General features: G+C 31.3%; 1 long non-coding RNA gene across 2 annotated transcripts; it reads right to left on the bottom strand.

Annotated features, from left to right (window-relative positions):
• Window positions 1-470: 470 nt before the first annotated feature.
• Window positions 471-23,266, bottom strand: LOC146922108 (uncharacterized). 2 transcript variants are annotated; one of them, XR_015012372.1, is made up of 12 exons: window positions 22,891-23,266; window positions 22,639-22,715; window positions 21,340-21,417; window positions 19,667-20,010; window positions 15,247-15,337; window positions 13,767-13,857; window positions 12,289-12,379; window positions 9,348-9,438; window positions 7,870-7,960; window positions 4,929-5,019; window positions 3,451-3,541; window positions 471-600 (listed from the first exon to the last, which is right to left on the bottom strand). It is a non-coding gene; the product is annotated as an uncharacterized LOC146922108 (long non-coding RNA). The 2 variants fall into 2 exon arrangements; XR_015012373.1 differs by lacking the exons at window positions 471-600; window positions 3,451-3,541; window positions 4,929-5,019; ... (4 more) ...; window positions 15,247-15,337; window positions 19,667-20,010 and adding an exon at window positions 20,397-20,479.
• Between the last annotated feature and the right edge of the window lie 44 nt (window positions 23,267-23,310).

Raw genomic sequence — 23,310 nt, 5'->3', positions numbered from 1 at the left:
TCAAACTTGTAGGCATATATACCAAAATCAAATTTTCGCGACAAGGGTCATTCCAATACTTTCATTTTACCGAATACAAAAACAAATAGGTTCACATATCATGTTTCACATCAAGCGACATCAAGAGACAATTTCAAACTTCCCATTTATCAAACTTTGTAACCATATAGGCTAAAATCTCGTTTTTGTGACAAGGGTCATCCCAATACTTTATATTTACCGAGGGACAAGTTCAAACTTCCAATTTATCAAACATGTAACCATTTAAGCTAAAATCTGTTTTTCGCGGCAAACAGAAGACATAACTCAATAAAATAAAAAGAAAAAAACTTCAAAGTTATAAACTCAAAAGACAATCGATAAAAAAATAAACAAAACATACGAAAGAGATTATATTTTGACGACAAAATTCAATATCTAAACAAACTAAAACAAATGGTAAAAAGATGAATAAAGAGAGATGTTGTGGTGATTAAAGAAATTAAATTTACAAGTGTTACACGACTAACCTTGAGAGAACTGCATATTTAACGATTGATCCATCAATCAAGAAGCTTCGCATTTCTTCCCATTTAATCAAATATCACATTTTCGCGTCAACTGTCATCGAAACAAAATATTAACTTTCTTATTTATCAAATTTATATTAAACTAAAATCATTTTCGGTTTGAGGATCATTGAACCACATTTTCATACTTCCAGTTTAGCAAAATCCAAACAAACTCAGCTTAAAAATCATATTTCGCATCAAGGGACATCGAGGTACAAGTTCAACCTTCTCATTTATCATATTTGTAACCATAAATGCTAAAATCTCATTTTTGCGACAAGAGTCATCGAGAAACAATATGATAGGAGAGAAAAAGCATGTGTTCAATTTACCAAATTTAAAACAAAATAGGTTCAAATATCATGTTTCGCATGAAGGGATATAGAGGGACAAGTTCAACCTTCATATTTATCAAACTTCTAACCATATAGGCTAAAATCTCATTTTCGCGACAAGGAACAATCCAATACTTTCATTTTACCGAATATGAAACCAAATAGGTTCACATATCATGTTTTGCATCAAGGGCCATCGAGGGTTCAACCTTCATATTTATCAAGCTTGTAACGATATTAGCTAAAATTTCGTTTTCGCAGCAAGGACCATCTCATTACTTTCTATTTACATAATTTAAAACCAAATAGGTTCAATATTATGTTACGCATCAAAGGACATCGAGGGACAAATTCAACCTTCATATTTATCAAACTTCTAACCATATAGGCTAAAATCTCATTTTTGTGACAAGGGTCATTCCAATACACTTTCATTTTACCGAATACAAAACCAAGTAGTTTCATATATCATATTTTGCATCAAGGGACATCGAGGGACAAGTTCAACATTTATCAAACTTCTAACCATATAGGCTAAAATCTCATTTTCGCCTCATGTTTCGCATCAATGGTCAAGTTCAAACTTCTCATTTATCAAACTTGTAGGCATATATACCAAAATCAAATTTTCGCGACAAGGTCATTTCAATACTTTCATTTTACCGAATACAAAATCATATAGGTTCACATATCATGTTTCACATCAAGCGACAATTTCAAACTTCCCATTTATCAAACTTTGTAACCATATAGGCTAAAATCTCGTTTTTGTGACAAGGGTCATCCCAATACTTTATATTTACCGAGGGACAAGTTCAAACTTCCAATTTATCAAACATGTAACCATTTAAGCTAAAATCTGTTTTTCGCGGCAAACAGAAGACATAACTCAATAAAATAAAAAGAAAAAAACTTCAAAGTTATAAACTCAAAAGACAATCGATAAAAAAAAATAAACAAAACATACGAAAGAGATTATATTTTGACGACAAAATTCAATATCTAAACAAACTAAAACAAATGGTAAAAAGATGAATAAAGAGGGATGTTGTGGTGATTAAAGAAATTAAATTTACAAGTGTTACACGACTAACCTTGAGAGAACTGCATATTTAACGATTGATCCATCAATCAAGAAGCTTCGTATTTCTTCCCATTTAATCAAATATCACATTTTCGCGTCAACTGTCATCGAAACAAAATATTAACTTTCTTATTTATCAAATTTATATTAAACTAAAATCATTTTCGGTTTGAGGATCATTGAACCACATTTTCATACTTCCAGTTTAGCAAAATCCAAACAAACTCAGCTTAAAAATCATATTTCGCATCAAGGGACATCGAGGTACAAGTTCAACCTTCTCATTTATCATATTTGTAACCATAAATGCTAAAACCTCATTTTTGCGACAAGAGTCATCGAGAAACAATATGATAGGAGAGAAAAAGCATGTGTTCAATTTACCAAATTTAAAACAAAATAGGTTCAAATATCATGTTTCGCATGAAGGGATATAGAGGGACAAGTTCAACCTTCATATTTATCAAACTTCTAACCATATAGGCTAAAATCTCGTTTTCTCGACAAGGAACAATCCAATACTTTCATTTTACCGAATATGAAACCAAATAGGTTCACATATCATGTTTTGCATCAAGGGCCATCGAGGGTTCAACCTTCATATTTATCAAGCTTGTAACGATATTAGCTAAAATTTCGTTTTCGCAGCAAGGACCATCTTATTACTTTCTATTTACATAATTTAAAACCAAATAGGTTCAATATTATGTTACGCATCAAAGGACATCGAGGGACAATTTCAACCTTCATATTTATCAAACTTCTAACCATATAGGCTAAAATCTCATTTTTGTGACAAGGGTCATTCCAATACACTATCATTTTACCGAATACAAAACCAAGTAGTTTCATATATCATATTTTGCATCAAGGGACATCGAGGGACAAGTTCAACATTTATCAAACTTCTAACCATATAGGCTAAAATCTCATTTTCGCCTCATGTTTCGCATCAATGGTCAAGTTCAAACTTCTCATTTATCAAACTTGTAGGCATATATACCAAAATCAAATTTTCGCGACAAGGGTCATTCCAATACTTTCATTTTACCGAATACAAAAACAAATAGGTTCACATATCATGTTTCACATCAAGCGACAATTTCAAACTTCCCATTTATCAAACTTTGTAACCATATAGGGTAAAATCTCGTTTTTGTGACAAGGGTCATCCCAATACTTTATATTTACCGAGGGACAAGTTCAAACTTCCAATTTATCAAACATGTAACCATTTAAGCTAAAATCTGTTTTTCGCGGCAAACAGAAGACATAACTCAATAAAATAAAAAGAAAAAAACTTCAAAGTTATAAACTCAAAAGACAATCGATAAAAAAATAAACAAAACATACGAAAGAGATTATATTTTGACGACAAAATTCAATATCTAAACAAACTAAAACAAATGGTAAAAAGATGAATAAAGAGAGATGTTGTGGTGATTAAAGAAATTAAATTTACAAGTGTTACACGACTAACCTTGAGAGAACTGCATATTTAACGATTGATCCATCAATCAAGAAGCTTCGCATTTCTTCCCATTTAATCAAATATCACATTTTCGCGTCAACTGTCATCGAAACAAAATATTAACTTTCTTATTTATCAAATTTATATTAAACTAAAATCATTTTCGGTTTGAGGATCATTGAACCACATTTTCATACTTCCAGTTTAGCAAAATCCAAACAAACTCAGCAAAAATATTATTTCGCATCAAGGGACATCGAGGTACAAGTTCAACCTTCTCATTTATCATATTTGTAACCATAAATGCTAAAATCTCATTTTTGCGACAAGAGTCATCGAGAAACAATATGATAGGAGAGAAAAAGCATGTGTTCAATTTACCAAATTTAAAACAAAATAGGTTCAAATATCATGTTTCGCATGAAGGGATATAGAGGGACAAGTTCAACCTTCATATTTATCAAACTTCTAACCATATAGCCTAAAATCTCATTTTCGCGACAAGGAACAATCCAATACTTTCATTTTACCGAATATGAAACCAAATAGGTTCACATATCATGTTTTGCATCAAGGGCCATCGAGGGTTCAACCTTCATATTTATCAAGCTTGTAATGATATTAGCTAAAATTTCGTTTTCGCAGCAAGGACCATCTCATTACTTTCTATTTACATAATTTAAAACCAAATAGGTTCAATATTATGTTACGCATCAAAGGACATCGAGGGACAAATTCAACCTTCATATTTATCAAACTTCTAACCATATAGGCTAAAATCTCATTTTTGTGACAAGGGTCATTCCAATACACTTTCATTTTACCGAATACAAAACCAAGTAGTTTCATATATCATATTTTGCATCAAGGGACATCGAGGGACAAGTTCAACATTTATCAAACTTCTAACCATATAGGCTAAAATCTCATTTTCGCCTCATGTTTCGCATCAATGGTCAAGTTCAAACTTCTCATTTATCAAACTTGTAGGCATATATACCAAAATCAAATTTTCGCGACAAGGGTCATTCCAATACTTTCATTTTACCGAATACAAAAACAAATAGGTTCACATATCATGTTTCACATCAAGCGACATCAAGAGACAATTTCAAACTTCCCATTTATCAAACTTTGTAACCATATAGGCTAAAATCTCGTTTTTGTGACAAGGGTCATCCCAATACTTTATATTTACCGAGGGACAAGTTCAAACTTCCAATTTATCAAACATGTAACCATTTAAGCTAAAATCTGTTTTTCGCGGCAAACAGAAGACATAACTCAATAAAATAAAAAGAAAAAAACTTCAAAGTTATAAACTCAAAAGACAATCGATAAAAAAATAAACAAAACATACGAAAGAGATTATATTTTGACGACAAAATTCAATATCTAAACAAACTAAAACAAATGGTAAAAAGATGAATAAAGAGAGATGTTGTGGTGATTAAAGAAATTAAATTTACAAGTGTTACACGACTAACCTTGAGAGAACTGCATATTTAACGATTGATCCATCAATCAAGAAGCTTCGCATTTCTTCCCATTTAATCAAATATCACATTTTCGCGTCAACTGTCATCGAAACAAAATATTAACTTTCTTATTTATCAAATTTATATTAAACTAAAATCATTTTCGGTTTGAGGATCATTGAACCACATTTTCATACTTCCAGTTTAGCAAAATCCAAACAAACTCAGCTTAAAAATCATATTTCGCATCAAGGGACATCGAGGTACAAGTTCAACCTTCTCATTTATCATATTTGTAACCATAAATGCTAAAATCTCATTTTTGCGACAAGAGTCATCGAGAAACAATATGATAGGAGAGAAAAAGCATGTGTTCAATTTACCAAATTTAAAACAAAATAGGTTCAAATATCATGTTTCGCATGAAGGGATATAGAGGGACAAGTTCAACCTTCATATTTATCAAACTTCTAACCATATAGGCTAAAATCTCATTTTCGCGACAAGGAACAATCCAATACATTCATTTTACCGAATATGAAACCAAATAGGTTCACATATCATGTTTTGCATCAAGGGCCATCGAGGGTTCAACCTTCATATTTATCAAGCTTGTAACGATATTAGCTAAAATTTCGTTTTCGCAGCAAGGACCATCTCATTACTTTCTATTTACATAATTTAAAACCAAATAGGTTCAATATTATGTTACGCATCAAAGGACATCGAGGGACAAATTCAACCTTCATATTTATCAAACTTCTAACCATATAGGCTAAAATCTCATTTTTGTGACAAGGGTCATTCCAATACACTTTCATTTTACCGAATACAAAACCAAGTAGTTTCATATATCATATTTTGCATCAAGGGACATCGAGGGACAAGTTCAACATTTATCAAACTTCTAACCATATAGGCTAAAATCTCATTTTCGCCTCATGTTTCGCATCAATGGTCAAGTTCAAACTTCTCATTTATCAAACTTGTAGGCATATATACCAAAATCAAATTTTCGCGACAAGGTCATTCCAATACTTTCATTTTACCGAATACAAAATCATATAGGTTCACATATCATGTTTCACATCAAGCGACAATTTCAAACTTCCCATTTATCAAACTTTGTAACCATATAGGCTAAAATCTCGTTTTTGTGACAAGGGTCATCCCAATACTTTATATTTACCGAGGGACAAGTTCAAACTTCCAATTTATCAAACATGTAACCATTTAAGCTAAAATCTGTTTTTCGCGGCAAACAGAAGACATAACTCAATAAAATAAAAAGAAAAAAACTTCAAAGTTATAAACTCAAAAGACAATCGATAAAAAAAAATAAACAAAACATACGAAAGAGATTATATTTTGACGACAAAATTCAATATCTAAACAAACTAAAACAAATGGTAAAAAGATGAATAAAGAGGGATGTTGTGGTGATTAAAGAAATTAAATTTACAAGTGTTACACGACTAACCTTGAGAGAACTGCATATTTAACGATTGATCCATCAATCAAGAAGCTTCGTATTTCTTCCCATTTAATCAAATATCACATTTTCGCGTCAACTGTCATCGAAACAAAATATTAACTTTCTTATTTATCAAATTTATATTAAACTAAAATCATTTTCGGTTTGAGGATCATTGAACCACATTTTCATACTTCCAGTTTAGCAAAATCCAAACAAACTCAGCTTAAAAATCATATTTCGCATCAAGGGACATCGAGGTACAAGTTCAACCTTCTCATTTATCATATTTGTAACCATAAATGCTAAAACCTCATTTTTGCGACAAGAGTCATCGAGAAACAATATGATAGGAGAGAAAAAGCATGTGTTCAATTTACCAAATTTAAAACAAAATAGGTTCAAATATCATGTTTCGCATGAAGGGATATAGAGGGACAAGTTCAACCTTCATATTTATCAAACTTCTAACCATATAGGCTAAAATCTCGTTTTCTCGACAAGGAACAATCCAATACTTTCATTTTACCGAATATGAAACCAAATAGGTTCACATATCATGTTTTGCATCAAGGGCCATCGAGGGTTCAACCTTCATATTTATCAAGCTTGTAACGATATTAGCTAAAATTTCGTTTTCGCAGCAAGGACCATCTTATTACTTTCTATTTACATAATTTAAAACCAAATAGGTTCAATATTATGTTACGTATCAAAGGACATCGAGGGACAATTTCAACCTTCATATTTATCAAACTTCTAACCATATAGGCTAAAATCTCATTTTTGTGACAAGGGTCATTCCAATACACTATCATTTTACCGAATACAAAACCAAGTAGTTTCATATATCATATTTTGCATCAAGGGACATCGAGGGACAAGTTCAACATTTATCAAACTTCTAACCATATAGGCTAAAATCTCATTTTCGCCTCATGTTTCGCATCAATGGTCAAGTTCAAACTTCTCATTTATCAAACTTGTAGGCATATATACCAAAATCAAATTTTCGCGACAAGGGTCATTCCAATACTTTCATTTTACCGAATACAAAATCAAATAGGTTCACATATCATGTTTCACATCAAGCGACAATTTCAAACTTCCCATTTATCAAACTTTGTAACCATATAGGCTAAAATCTCGTTTTTGTGACAAGGGTCATCCCAATACTTTATATTTACCGAGGGACAAGTTCAAACTTCCAATTTATCAAACATGTAACCATTTAAGCTAAAATCTGTTTTTCGCGGCAAACAGAAGACATAACTCAATAAAATAAAAAGAAAAAAACTTCAAAGTTATAAACTCAAAAGACAATCGATAAAAAAATAAACAAAACATACGAAAGAGATTATATTTTGACGACAAAATTCAATATCTAAACAAACTAAAACAAATGGTAAAAAGATGAATAAAGAGAGATGTTGTGGTGATTAAAGAAATTAAATTTACAAGTGTTACACGACTAACCTTGAGAGAACTGCATATTTAACGATTGATCCATCAATCAAGAAGCTTCGCATTTCTTCCCATTTAATCAAATATCACATTTTCGCGTCAACTGTCATCGAAACAAAATATTAACTTTCTTATTTATCAAATTTATATTAAACTAAAATCATTTTCGGTTTGAGGATCATTGAACCACATTTTCATACTTCCAGTTTAGCAAAATCCAAACAAACTCAGCAAAAATATTATTTCGCATCAAGGGACATCGAGGTACAAGTTCAACCTTCTCATTTATCATATTTGTAACCATAAATGCTAAAATCTCATTTTTGCGACAAGAGTCATCGAGAAACAATATGATAGGAGAGAAAAAGCATGTGTTCAATTTACCAAATTTAAAACAAAATAGGTTCAAATATCATGTTTCGCATGAAGGGATATAGAGGGACAAGTTCAACCTTCATATTTATCAAACTTCTAACCATATAGCCTAAAATCTCATTTTCGCGACAAGGAACAATCCAATACTTTCATTTTACCGAATATGAAACCAAATAGGTTCACATATCATGTTTTGCATCAAGGGCCATCGAGGGTTCAACCTTCATATTTATCAAGCTTGTAATGATATTAGCTAAAATTTCGTTTTCGCAGCAAGGACCATCTCATTACTTTCTATTTACATAATTTAAAACCAAATAGGTTCAATATTATGTTACGCATCAAAGGACATCGAGGGACAAATTCAACCTTCATATTTATCAAACTTCTAACCATATAGGCTAAAATCTCATTTTTGTGACAAGGGTCATTCCAATACACTTTCATTTTACCGAATACAAAACCAAGTAGTTTCATATATCATATTTTGCATCAAGGGACATCGAGGGACAAGTTCAACATTTATCAAACTTCTAACCATATAGGCTAAAATCTCATTTTCGCCTCATGTTTCGCATCAATGGTCAAGTTCAAACTTCTCATTTATCAAACTTGTAGGCATATATACCAAAATCAAATTTTCGCGACAAGGGTCATTCCAATACTTTCATTTTACCGAATACAAAAACAAATAGGTTCACATATCATGTTTCACATCAAGCGACATCAAGAGACAATTTCAAACTTCCCATTTATCAAACTTTGTAACCATATAGGCTAAAATCTCGTTTTTGTGACAAGGGTCATCCCAATACTTTATATTTACCGAGGGACAAGTTCAAACTTCCAATTTATCAAACATGTAACCATTTAAGCTAAAATCTGTTTTTCGCGGCAAACAGAAGACATAACTCAATAAAATAAAAAGAAAAAAACTTCAAAGTTATAAACTCAAAAGACAATCGATAAAAAAATAAACAAAACATACGAAAGAGATTATATTTTGACGACAAAATTCAATATCTAAACAAACTAAAACAAATGGTAAAAAGATGAATAAAGAGAGATGTTGTGGTGATTAAAGAAATTAAATTTACAAGTGTTACACGACTAACCTTGAGAGAACTGCATATTTAACGATTGATCCATCAATCAAGAAGCTTCGCATTTCTTCCCATTTAATCAAATATCACATTTTCGCGTCAACTGTCATCGAAACAAAATATTAACTTTCTTATTTATCAAATTTATATTAAACTAAAATCATTTTCGGTTTGAGGATCATTGAACCACATTTTCATACTTCCAGTTTAGCAAAATCCAAACAAACTCAGCTTAAAAATCATATTTCGCATCAAGGGACATCGAGGTACAAGTTCAACCTTCTCATTTATCATATTTGTAACCATAAATGCTAAAATCTCATTTTTGCGACAAGAGTCATCGAGAAACAATATGATAGGAGAGAAAAAGCATGTGTTCAATTTACCAAATTTAAAACAAAATAGGTTCAAATATCATGTTTCGCATGAAGGGATATAGAGGGACAAGTTCAACCTTCATATTTATCAAACTTCTAACCATATAGGCTAAAATCTCATTTTCGCGACAAGGAACAATCCAATACATTCATTTTACCGAATATGAAACCAAATAGGTTCACATATCATGTTTTGCATCAAGGGCCATCGAGGGTTCAACCTTCATATTTATCAAGCTTGTAACGATATTAGCTAAAATTTCGTTTTCGCAGCAAGGACCATCTCATTACTTTCTATTTACATAATTTAAAACCAAATAGGTTCAATATTATGTTACGCATCAAAGGACATCGAGGGACAAATTCAACCTTCATATTTATCAAACTTCTAACCATATAGGCTAAAATCTCATTTTTGTGACAAGGGTCATTCCAATACACTTTCATTTTACCGAATACAAAACCAAGTAGTTTCATATATCATATTTTGCATCAAGGGACATCGAGGGACAAGTTCAACATTTATCAAACTTCTAACCATATAGGCTAAAATCTCATTTTCGCCTCATGTTTCGCATCAATGGTCAAGTTCAAACTTCTCATTTATCAAACTTGTAGGCATATATACCAAAATCAAATTTTCGCGACAAGGTCATTCCAATACTTTCATTTTACCGAATACAAAATCATATAGGTTCACATATCATGTTTCACATCAAGCGACAATTTCAAACTTCCCATTTATCAAACTTTGTAACCATATAGGCTAAAATCTCGTTTTTGTGACAAGGGTCATCCCAATACTTTATATTTACCGAGGGACAAGTTCAAACTTCCAATTTATCAAACATGTAACCATTTAAGCTAAAATCTGTTTTTCGCGGCAAACAGAAGACATAACTCAATAAAATAAAAAGAAAAAAACTTCAAAGTTATAAACTCAAAAGACAATCGATAAAAAAAAATAAACAAAACATACGAAAGAGATTATATTTTGACGACAAAATTCAATATCTAAACAAACTAAAACAAATGGTAAAAAGATGAATAAAGAGGGATGTTGTGGTGATTAAAGAAATTAAATTTACAAGTGTTACACGACTAACCTTGAGAGAACTGCATATTTAACGATTGATCCATCAATCAAGAAGCTTCGTATTTCTTCCCATTTAATCAAATATCACATTTTCGCGTCAACTGTCATCGAAACAAAATATTAACTTTCTTATTTATCAAATTTATATTAAACTAAAATCATTTTCGGTTTGAGGATCATTGAACCACATTTTCATACTTCCAGTTTAGCAAAATCCAAACAAACTCAGCTTAAAAATCATATTTCGCATCAAGGGACATCGAGGTACAAGTTCAACCTTCTCATTTATCATATTTGTAACCATAAATGCTAAAACCTCATTTTTGCGACAAGAGTCATCGAGAAACAATATGATAGGAGAGAAAAAGCATGTGTTCAATTTACCAAATTTAAAACAAAATAGGTTCAAATATCATGTTTCGCATGAAGGGATATAGAGGGACAAGTTCAACCTTCATATTTATCAAACTTCTAACCATATAGGCTAAAATCTCGTTTTCTCGACAAGGAACAATCCAATACTTTCATTTTACCGAATATGAAACCAAATAGGTTCACATATCATGTTTTGCATCAAGGGCCATCGAGGGTTCAACCTTCATATTTATCAAGCTTGTAACGATATTAGCTAAAATTTCGTTTTCGCAGCAAGGACCATCTTATTACTTTCTATTTACATAATTTAAAACCAAATAGGTTCAATATTATGTTACGTATCAAAGGACATCGAGGGACAATTTCAACCTTCATATTTATCAAACTTCTAACCATATAGGCTAAAATCTCATTTTTGTGACAAGGGTCATTCCAATACACTATCATTTTACCGAATACAAAACCAAGTAGTTTCATATATCATATTTTGCATCAAGGGACATCGAGGGACAAGTTCAACATTTATCAAACTTCTAACCATATAGGCTAAAATCTCATTTTCGCCTCATGTTTCGCATCAATGGTCAAGTTCAAACTTCTCATTTATCAAACTTGTAGGCATATATACCAAAATCAAATTTTCGCGACAAGGGTCATTCCAATACTTTCATTTTACCGAATACAAAATCAAATAGGTTCACATATCATGTTTCACATCAAGCGACAATTTCAAACTTCCCATTTATCAAACTTTGTAACCATATAGGCTAAAATCTCGTTTTTGTGACAAGGGTCATCCCAATACTTTATATTTACCGAGGGACAAGTTCAAACTTCCAATTTATCAAACATGTAACCATTTAAGCTAAAATCTGTTTTTCGCGGCAAACAGAAGACATAACTCAATAAAATAAAAAGAAAAAAACTTCAAAGTTATAAACTCAAAAGACAATCGATAAAAAAATAAACAAAACATACGAAAGAGATTATATTTTGACGACAAAATTCAATATCTAAACAAACTAAAACAAATGGTAAAAAGATGAATAAAGAGAGATGTTGTGGTGATTAAAGAAATTAAATTTACAAGTGTTACACGACTAACCTTGAGAGAACTGCATATTTAACGATTGATCCATCAATCAAGAAGCTTCGCATTTCTTCCCATTTAATCAAATATCACATTTTCGCGTCAACTGTCATCGAAACAAAATATTAACTTTCTTATTTATCAAATTTATATTAAACTAAAATCATTTTCGGTTTGAGGATCATTGAACCACATTTTCATACTTCCAGTTTAGCAAAATCCAAACAAACTCAGCAAAAATATTATTTCGCATCAAGGGACATCGAGGTACAAGTTCAACCTTCTCATTTATCATATTTGTAACCATAAATGCTAAAATCTCATTTTTGCGACAAGAGTCATCGAGAAACAATATGATAGGAGAGAAAAAGCATGTGTTAAATTTACCAAATTTAAAACAAAATAGGTTCAAATATCATGTTTCGCATGAAGGGATATAGAGGGACAAGTTCAACCTTCATATTTATCAAACTTCTAACCATATAGCCTAAAATCTCATTTTCGCGACAAGGAACAATCCAATACTTTCATTTTACCGAATATGAAACCAAATAGGTTCACATATCATGTTTTGCATCAAGGGCCATCGAGGGTTCAACCTTCATATTTATCAAGCTTGTTAGGATATTAGCTAAAATTTCGTTTTCGCAGCAAGGACCATCTCATTACTTTCTATTTACATAATTTAAAACCAAATAGGTTCAATATTATGTTACGCATCAAAGGACATCGAGGGACAAATTCAACCTTCATATTTATCAAACTTCTAACCATATAGGCTAAAATCTCATTTTTGTGACAAGGGTCATTCCAATACACTTTCATTTTACCGAATACAAAACCAAGTAGTTTCATATATCATATTTTGCATCAAGGGACATCGAGGGACAAGTTCAACATTTATCAAACTTCTAACCATATAGGCTAAAATCTCATTTTCGCCTCATGTTTCGCATCAATGGTCAAGTTCAAACTTCTCATTTATCAAACTTGTAGGCATATATACCAAAATCAAATTTTCGCGACAAGGGTCATTCCAATACTTTCATTTTACCGAATACAAAAACAAATAGGTTCACATATCATGTTTCACATCAAGCGACATCAAGAGACAATTTCAAACTTCCCATTTATCAAACTTTGTAACCATATAGGCTAAAATCTCGTTTTTGTGACAAGGGTCATCCCAATACTTTATATTTACCGAGGGACAAGTTCAAACTTCCAATTTATCAAACATGTAACCATTTAAGCTAAAATCTGTTTTTCGCGGCAAACAGAAGACATAACTCAATAAAATAAAAAGAAAAAAACTTCAAAGTTATAAACTCAAAAGACAATCGATAAAAAAATAAACAAAACATACGAAAGAGATTATATTTTGACGACAAAATTCAATATCTAAACAAACTAAAACAAATGGTAAAAAGATGAATAAAGAGAGATGTTGTGGTGATTAAAGAAATTAAATTTACAAGTGTTACACGACTAACCTTGAGAGAACTGCATATTTAACGATTGATCCATCAATCAAGAAGCTTCGCATTTCTTCCCATTTAATCAAATATCACATTTTCGCGTCAACTGTCATCGAAACAAAATATTAACTTTCTTATTTATCAAATTTATATTAAACTAAAATCATTTTCGGTTTGAGGATCATTGAACCACATTTTCATACTTCCAGTTTAGCAAAATCCAAACAAACTCAGCTTAAAAATCATATTTCGCATCAAGGGACATCGAGGTACAAGTTCAACCTTCTCATTTATCATATTTGTAACCATAAATGCTAAAATCTCATTTTTGCGACAAGAGTCATCGAGAAACAATATGATAGGAGAGAAAAAGCATGTGTTCAATTTACCAAATTTAAAACAAAATAGGTTCAAATATCATGTTTCGCATGAAGGGATATAGAGGGACAAGTTCAACCTTCATATTTATCAAACTTCTAACCATATAGGCTAAAATCTCATTTTCGCGACAAGGAACAATCCAATACATTCATTTTACCGAATATGAAACCAAATAGGTTCACATATCATGTTTTGCATCAAGGGCCATCGAGGGTTCAACCTTCATATTTATCAAGCTTGTAACGATATTAGCTAAAATTTCGTTTTCGCAGCAAGGACCATCTCATTACTTTCTATTTACATAATTTAAAACCAAATAGGTTCAATATTATGTTACGCATCAAAGGACATCGAGGGACAAATTCAACCTTCATATTTATCAAACTTCTAACCATATAGGCTAAAATCTCATTTTTGTGACAAGGGTCATTCCAATACACTTTCATTTTACCGAATACAAAACCAAGTAGTTTCATATATCATATTTTGCATCAAGGGACATCGAGGGACAAGTTCAACATTTATCAAACTTCTAACCATATAGGCTAAAATCTCATTTTCGCCTCATGTTTCGCATCAATGGTCAAGTTCAAACTTCTCATTTATCAAACTTGTAGGCATATATACCAAAATCAAATTTTCGCGACAAGGGTCATTCCAATACTTTCATTTTACCGAATACAAAAACAAATAGGTTCACATATTATGTTTCACATCAAGCGACATCAAGAGACAATTTCAAACTTCCCATTTATCAAACTTTGTAACCATATAGGCTAAAATCTCGTTTTTGTGACAAGGGTCATCCCAATACTTTATATTTACCGAGGGACAAGTTCAAACTTCCAATTTATCAAACATGTAACCATTTAAGCTAAAATCTGTTTTTCGCGGCAAACAGAAGACATAACTCAATAAAATAAAAAGAAAAAAACTTCAAAGTTATAAACTCAAAAGACAATCGATAAAAAAATAAACAAAACATACGAAAGAGATTATATTTTGACGACAAAATTCAATATCTAAACAAACTAAAACAAATGGTAAAAAGATGAATAAAGAGAGATGTTGTGGTGATTAAAGAAATTAAATTTACAAGTGTTACACGACTAACCTTGAGAGAACTGCATATTTAACGATTGATCCATCAATCAAGAAGCTTCGCATTTCTTCCCATTTAATCAAATATCACATTTTCGCGTCAACTGTCATCGAAACAAAATATTAACTTTCTTATTTATCAAATTTATATTAAACTAAAATCATTTTCGGTTTGAGGATCATTGAACCACATTTTCATACTTCCAGTTTAGCAAAATCCAAACAAACTCAGCTTAAAAATCATATTTCGCATCAAGGGACATCGAGGTACAAGTTCAACCTTCTCATTTATCATATTTGTAACCATAAATGCTAAAATCTCATTTTTGCGACAAGAGTCATCGAGAAACAATATGATAGGAGAGAAAAAGCATGTGTTCAATTTACCAAATTTAAAACAAAATAGGTTCAAATATCATGTTTCGCATGAAGGGATATAGAGGGACAAGTTCAACCTTCATATTTATCAAACTTCTAACCATATAGGCTAAAATCTCATTTTCGCGACAAGGAACAATCCAATACATTCATTTTACCGAATATGAAACCAAATAGGTTCACATATCATGTTTTGCATCAAGGGCCATCGAGGGTTCAACCTTCATATTTATCAAGCTTGTAACGATATTAGCTAAAATTTCGTTTTCGCAGCAAGGACCATCTCATTACTTTCTATTTACATAATTTAAAACCAAATAGGTTCAATATTATGTTACGCATCAAAGGACATCGAGGGACAAATTCAACCTTCATATTTATCAAACTTCTAACCATATAGGCTAAAATCTCATTTTTGTGACAAGGGTCATTCCAATACACTTTCATTTTACCGAATACAAAACCAAGTAGTTTCATATATCATATTTTGCATCAAGGGACATCGAGGGACAAGTTCAACATTTATCAAACTTCTAACCATATAGGCTAAAATCTCATTTTCGCCTCATGTTTCGCATCAATGGTCAAGTTCAAACTTCTCATTTATCAAACTTGTAGGCATATATACCAAAATCAAATTTTCGCGACAAGGGTCATTCCAATACTTTCATTTTACCGAATACAAAAACAAATAGGTTCACATATCATGTTTCACATCAAGCGACATCAAGAGACAATTTCAAACTTCCCATTTATCAAACTTTGTAACCATATAGGCTAAAATCTCGTTTTTGTGACAAGGGTCATCCCAATACTTTATATTTACCGAGGGACAAGTTCAAACTTCCAATTTATCAAACATGTAACCATTTAAGCTAAAATCTGTTTTTCGCGGCAAACAGAAGACATAACTCAATAAAATAAAAAGAAAAAAACTTCAAAGTTATAAACTCAAAAGACAATCGATAAAAAAATAAACAAAACATACGAAAGAGATTATATTTTGACGACAAAATTCAATATCTAAACAAACTAACACAAATGGTAAAAAGATGAATAAAGAGAGATGTTGTGGTGATTAAAGAAATTAAATTTACAAGTGTTACACGACTAACCTTGAGAGAACTGCATATTTAACGATTGATCCATCAATCAAGAAGCTTCGTATTTCTTCCCATTTAATCAAATATCACATTTTCGCGTCAACTGTCATCGAAACAAAATATTAACTTTCTTATTTATCAAATTTATATTAAACTAAAATCCTTTTCGGTTTGAGGATCATTGAACCACATTTTCATACTTCCAGTTTAGCAAAATCCAAACAAACTCAGCTTAAAAATCATATTTCGCATCAAGGGACATCGAGGTACAAGTTCAACCTTCTCATTTATCATATTTGTAACCATAAATGCTAAAATCTCATTTTTGCGACAAGAGTCATCGAGAAACAATATGATAGGAGAGAAAAAGCATGTGTTCAATTTACCAAATTTAAACAAAATAGGTTCAAATATCATGTTTCGCATGAAGGGATATAGAGGGACAAGTTCAACCTTCATATTTATCAAACTTCTAACCATATAGGCTAAAATCTCATTTTCGCGACAAGGAACAATCCAATACTTTCATTTTACCGAATATGAAACCAAATAGGTTCACATATCATGTTTTGCATCAAGGGCCATCGAGGGTTCAACCTTCATATTTATCAAGCTTGTAACGATATTAGCTAAAATTTCGTTTTCGCAGCAAGGACCATCTCATTACTTTCTATTTACATAATTTAAAACCAAATAGGTTCAATATTATGTTACGCATCAAAGGACATCGATGGACAAATTCAACCTTCATATTTATCAAACTTCTAACCATATAGGCTAAAATCTCATTTTTGTGACAAGGGTCATTCCAATACACTTTCATTTTACCGAATACAAAACCAAGTAGTTTCATATATCATATTTTGCATCAAGGGACATCGAGGGACAAGTTCAACATTTATCAAACTTCTAACCATATAGGCTAAAATCTCATTTTCGCCTCATGTTTCGCATCAATGGTCAAGTTCAAACTTCTCATTTATCAAACTTGTAGGCATATATACCAAAATCAAATTTTCGCGACAAGGTCATTCCAATACTTTCATTTTACCGAATACAAAATCAAATAGGTTCACATATCATGTTTCACATCAAGCGACAATTTCAAACTTCCCATTTATCAAACTTTGTAACCATATAGGCTAAAATCTCGTTTTTGTGACAAGGGTCATCCCAATACTTTATATTTACCGAGGGACAAGTTCAAACTTCCAATTTATCAAACATGTAACCATTTAAGCTAAAATCTGTTTTTCGCGGCAAACAGAAGACATAACTCAATAAAATAAAAAGAAAAAAACTTCAAAGTTATAAACTCAAAAGACAATCGATAAAAAAAATAAACAAAACATACGAAAGAGATTATATTTTGACGACAAAATTCAATATCTAAACAAACTAAAACAAATGGTAAAAAGATGAATAAAGAGGGATGTTGTGGTGATTAAAGAAATTAAATTTACAAGTGTTACACGACTAACCTTGAGAGAACTGCATATTTAACGATTGATCCATCAATCAAGAAGCTTCGTATTTCTTCCCATTTAATCAAATATCACATTTTCGCGTCAACTGTCATCGAAACAAAATATTAACTTTCTTATTTATCAAATTTATATTAAACTAAAATCATTTTCGGTTTGAGGATCATTGAACCACATTTTCATACTTCCAGTTTAGCAAAATCCAAACAAACTCAGCTTAAAAATCATATTTCGCATCAAGGGACATCGAGGTACAAGTTCAACCTTCTCATTTATCATATTTGTAACCATAAATGCTAAAACCTCATTTTTGCGACAAGAGTCATCGAGAAACAATATGATAGGAGAGAAAAAGCATGTGTTCAATTTACCAAATTTAAAACAAAATAGGTTCAAATATCATGTTTCGCATGAAGGGATATAGAGGGACAAGTTCAACCTTCATATTTATCAAACTTCTAACCATATAGGCTAAAATCTCGTTTTCTCGACAAGGAACAATCCAATACTTTCATTTTACCGAATATGAAACCAAATAGGTTCACATATCATGTTTTGCATCAAGGGCCATCGAGGGTTCAACCTTCATATTTATCAAGCTTGTAACGATATTAGCTAAAATTTCGTTTTCGCAGCAAGGACCATCTTATTACTTTCTATTTACATAATTTAAAACCAAATAGGTTCAATATTATGTTACGCATCAAAGGACATCGAGGGACAATTTCAACCTTCATATTTATCAAACTTCTAACCATATAGGCTAAAATCTCATTTTTGTGACAAGGGTCATTCCAATACACTATCATTTTACCGAATACAAAACCAAGTAGTTTCATATATCATATTTTGCATCAAGGGACATCGAGGGACAAGTTCAACATTTATCAAACTTCTAACCATATAGGCTAAAATCTCATTTTCGCCTCATGTTTCGCATCAATGGTCAAGTTCAAACTTCTCATTTATCAAACTTGTAGGCATATATACCAAAATCAAATTTTCGCGACAAGGGTCATTCCAATACTTTCATTTTACCGAATACAAAATCAAATAGGTTCACATATCATGTTTCACATCAAGCGACAATTTCAAACTTCCCATTTATCAAACTTTGTAACCATATAGGCTAAAATCTCGTTTTTGTGACAAGGGTCATCCCAATACTTTATATTTACCGAGGGACAAGTTCAAACTTCCAATTTATCAAACATGTAACCATTTAAGCTAAAATCTGTTTTTCGCGGCAAACAGAAGACATAACTCAATAAAATAAAAAGAAAAAAACTCCAAAGTTATAAACTCAAAAGACAATCGATAAAAAAAATAAACAAAACATACGAAAGAGATTATATTTTGGCGACAAAATTCAATATCTAAACAAACTAAAACAAATGGTAAAAAGATGAATAAAGAGAGATGTTGTGGTGATTAAAGAAATTAAATTTACAAGTGTTACACGACTAACCTTGAAAGAACTGCATCTTTAACGATTGATCCATCAATCAAGAAGCTTCGTATTTCTTCCCATTTAATCAAATATCACATTTTCGCGTCAACTGTTGTTTTATCTTTGTTGTTTATGCATCATTTTATAAGCATTTCTCATGCTGTTTGATAAATTTGTCCTTCATGTTGAGATTTGTCTTCATAATTGTGCTCCATGTGCTAAATTTGATGATGTAGGTGGTCCATTGGAGGATATAAATCAACAAGTTTTGTAAATGGTATGTAAACTTCTATACAAGATATGTATGCAATTTCATGCTTCTTTGTCTCCAATCCATAGGTTTACACAGCTAACTCATGAGACTTGAGGCCACACCAGCAACATGAAGGCATGTCAAAAGAATACAACAATTAGTCTACGATTAAAGTGCAAAAGAAAAATTGAATCTTTTCATTTTTCTAAAATCTGTCCAAGGTGTAAATATAGTTTAACAAAAAGGTTCTCATGTTTATTCAAGAATTCAGTCTATTGAGCAGTGCCCGAAACAAACACACCAGCAACATGTTATATTCAAGTTTAAATTTTGTATTTTCTATTATAAAATGCAATCTATCTAAACACACGTTTAAAAAAGAAAACTAACAGATTTACAACACACCATAGTCCAAAAAAGGTACATAAAACCATGTAGAATTGAAAGCATTTTTCTTGAATTATCTAATGCTATATTGCCAACATGATAATTGGTTCTCACAATCAATTCTGGTGATTATAACACTGGTTGGGAAGGAACCATAAAAATATTCTAAAAGGAGACATCTAATCCCACACCTGAAATAGTTGATCAGAAGACTATTTTAAAAAAGTAACTTACGTAAAATTTATATTTAAATATTAAGAGAAATAATACAAAACCTATGATTTTAAGCCATAATATATATGCACACTTGCATGTATCATACTAGAATCTTAGATGAAATTTCAAAACAAAAAAGTCCAATCAATCACCAAAAATGAAATTTCATATTTAAATTGAGAGGAAATTAGAGTTCAAAATATAAATTGAGAATAAGTTTCCATCAATCAATGCTATAAAAGTAGTAGAGTAATATGGAGTAGATATTAGTTTTAGTGCAAAGAGCTATATTGGTAGTTGTCCATCTATCCTTGCTATAAATTGTGTTTGTATCTATTACTCAATACTCAATATAATACTAATATTCTTTTAATGTTAAATATTAATAGAATACCATGTCAATAATTAAACAATTCAAAGGCGCCACTTTTTGGAAGGAATGATACAAAATATGATAAGGGATGGAATTAAAATCATTAGGGAACTAACTCATATTCTTTGTAAAAACTAGGATAGTTCTAAGAAAAACTTTATTATTAAGAGATGCTTCTAGAGCTTGGTGTTTTTGAGAAAAGAGACGATTTAAGATAGGGGTGATTCATTATTTTCAATGGAGATTTTCAATTAGCATGACTATCAGTTAATATTAAAAAAATACAATATTGTAAGAGATCATGAGATTTATATAATTACTTGAATCAAGTTAGACTTTGAAAGAAAGAAAGAAAGAAAGAAAAAAAAGCGAGAAGCCAAGGAATATATTATTTTTATCATGCTATGAGATCATAGATATTATTTTAAAATACTGCATTATTTTAGTTCTACATAAATTTACCAGCAGCCATTGCAGGAGCAACAAGAACATTAGCTTTCCTCAGAACTTGCACTTCAAGGTCATAGGGCATGTTTGAACCTAGCATTTAAATAATAAGAAGCATATTTCATTAGTGCACATCACAATAACACAAATTGTACATTTACTTTGAGTAAATTTGTAATGCTTTATCAAAATATCAAAGCCACAAGTAAAGGTGAGATAGGCAATGGCTGAAGTGTTAAAAAAACCTAGACATTCACACATATGGATTTAGACTTGCACATTCCAAAATCAAAATTCAAATAAGTATACAAAATTGATCACAATTTATTAAGGAAAAATAAAATTTGTTTCTTGTTTACTTCTAAAAAAATATCATATACAATCGGTTAAATAATGCTCAACAGTTTCATGATCTTTAATCCAAATAGGCAAGGGCGTAATAGGGTTCTCAGGATTGTAGGACTCGCAATCAAAGAAATGAGGTACAACCACATAATAACAATCAATAATCTTTTCAGTAATCACTAATCTCCCGCTTAAGTGTTTCTTGAATAATATATCAAATTAAATTATTGATACAACATGCAGATTTTTTTATATTAAAGCATCACCCTATAACATATTGAACATTTTTAGATTCCTGTCTGAAAATCTGATGAAGCAACAAAACAAATACAAGATTAAGTTTGGATTTGAAAGGAAAAAGGATTAACGTCTCAGAAAAATTGGGACTATAAAGTTTTTTATGCAAACTGCAAACTATCCACAAAAGAAAAAGGAATCTTTTTTAAAATATAGTTTCTAATCTGAGGATATTGCATAATGCTACTACCCAGTTTTTTTTTCTTTCTTCAATACATCTTAATGTACACTGAAATTATATCCAAGTTACCATACTCCTATACTAGGGCTATCATAAAGACTATGAATCTATTCAGACGATTAAATTATTTGATGTGATTTTTAATTTTTCCCCTCCAATCAAACTAAGAGGTTAATAGCATGCAAGCACAGAACACATGAAAGTTTCTTTTTAGATTTCACTCCCGCAGACTACATAACCCTGTTAACAACACCATATCAGGTTTTCTGTATCAAAAATACATTTTGGCATTTTTTCCAAGCCTAGCGCAGGAAAATCACAAATCACAAATTCATGTTGAATGATATTTCATTTTTTCAGTCAAAGTCTATCACCCATGAAAATAAAATTTCAAGTTTCTATTATAATTACTCACTATCGCATTCACACATACAAATACAAATAAATCCCTCTACCATTTAACAACAAAATACAAATAAACAACGCATTACCATGTCTGGTCATTAATTACTTCAGAATATGCAAAAGGGTGAGCTTCTGAGGAGATTCTAACAATTCATGGTAATCTCTGAAAATTTCAACAACAAAAAAATTAGAAATTTCATTTACAGCTTAAATAGGTGTTGAAAGAATAATGATAGTGTGGAAACAAATTCAATTTGTGGAATGAAGCAATTGACAACAAATATATGAGAATGTAAGACCTAATAGTAGAGGATTTGAATCTGCCTCATATATCTCACCTTAAGGTTTCCAGCAACATTAAATATGATACAGCTGTAGTGAAAATAATGATCATGGCCGCCCAAAGATATGGATGAATACTGAAAACTACATGAAAATGGAATACCCATTTTTTCTACCTGTTGCTTTCGTAATTCTGTCCGGATAGAAAGACAGAAATCGTTGAGGAGATGAAGAAAATGAGGTTCTTTTGGCCAAACGGGGAAGATCTCGACGATGCATGTGGGGAAAGGTTAGTTGACGGCGGCGCATAAGGGGGAGAAAATGAAACCCGTCAGTTTTGATTTAAGCTTCAGAATGAAGTAGATGAGAGGGAGAGTAGATAGCCCGCTCGGTTTGTGATGGAAATTGGGCTTTGACCCAATTCTAGATAGTGCAGGGGTGTCCGCCTAAAACAGTGGTACTAATAGCAATGTATT

This window comes from Medicago sativa, chromosome 5, assembly GCF_051527215.1.
Source record: "Medicago sativa cultivar Bolivia chromosome 5, Bolivia_mono, whole genome shotgun sequence".
Taxonomy (NCBI): domain Eukaryota; kingdom Viridiplantae; phylum Streptophyta; class Magnoliopsida; order Fabales; family Fabaceae; genus Medicago; species Medicago sativa.
Note: the sequence above shows the minus strand (reverse complement) of the source record. Positions and strands in the feature narration are given on the sequence as shown.